Consider the following 1,441-nt stretch of genomic DNA (forward strand, 5'->3'; position numbering starts at 1 on the left):
TAAACATCAATTAATACCTTGAAAAACCCTAGTTAGTCATCTTTGAGTCTACATGACCCAAATTCACCCAAAACACCCAATTCACTAACAAATGAGTTTTAAGTTCATCACTTACCCCAAACCCTAACCCTTAATCAAATTAAACAAGTAAAACAAAGTTAGAACATACCACCACACTCAAAACGTAGCTAGGAAGTAGATGAACAACTTTAGAACTTGAGCTTAAGCAAAATTCCTTATTCTTCTTCCCCAAAATGAGTTTTCCCTCACTAGAATATCACTCTCTCTCTAGAAATTAAATGGAGGTGATAAGGGTTGTTGAAGATGGAGTAAATGAAGCTCCAAGACTGATATAGGGCCTTTAATTCGGGCCCATATGTGTAATTACCAAAAAACCCTCAAAATATCTAATTTAAAAAAAGGAATAAGTGAATTGTCAGCAATTGGCGCGGCGCGCCATTAACCTGCGCGGCGCGCGGATGGCCTGGGCAGAATTTTTCTTCATTTTAAATATGTACAACAAAACCCCCACTTCAAGTATCATAAATATACTTATGTACACTACAAATATTTGGGTCTTACATGAATGACTCCAAGTAATATCTCTAAAATGAGCAAATGCACAGCGGAAGATTTCTTTAATACCTGAGAATAAACATGCTTTAAAGTGTCAACCAAAAAGGTTGGTGAGTTCATTAGTTTATCATAATCGATCATTTTCATCCTTAACATCATATAAGCGAGTTTTATCATCATAATCAAATCATTCGTGAAGCCACAGGAACATGATGAATACTGCAGCGGTTTATAATTTAGCCTATATATATACTTCGCCCACATAGAAAAACAAGCATGGATCTCAGCCCAAGTACATAAAACGAGTATCACGGCCCTAAAACAAATTTATAAACATGGTGGCCCAACAAACCCCTTGTAACAACACGATCTCCTTATATTCTGTAACAATTCTATTCCCTTATTTATTAATAATCAAGTGGGTTTATTAGGTTAATGGTTGTCGGCCACTAAGAAAAGAAAAGAAACGCGTGCAGCAGTCTTCGACAAAAACATATATATAAACGTACAGCTGTGTATTCGAACAGTTATGGGTTGGTTTCATAAGTAGAGCAGGTCACAGGTTAATGGTTGTGGCCTGGTTCGATTAAAATAAGACAGAAGTTGAGCATTAGCAACTACAGCTAATCATGATGATTTGGTGACGTTTGATGGTTGCAGTAGCAAAAACAACAAGTAGCTAGCAGAGAATAAAAAGGCTAGAATTGTTATAGCAGTAATAATGACAACGAGTGGTGTTTTGTTGTTTTATTTTGGTCTGATCATAAATAGTAACAGGGGGAAATTAGCAATGGTTGAAGTTTGTTTATGGTGGGGTTTACAAGCTGGTGATGATGGGTTAACATAAACGGGAAGCAAGAAAAAG

This window comes from Rutidosis leptorrhynchoides, chromosome 1, assembly GCF_046630445.1.
Source record: "Rutidosis leptorrhynchoides isolate AG116_Rl617_1_P2 chromosome 1, CSIRO_AGI_Rlap_v1, whole genome shotgun sequence".
NCBI lineage: Eukaryota > Viridiplantae > Streptophyta > Magnoliopsida > Asterales > Asteraceae > Rutidosis > Rutidosis leptorrhynchoides.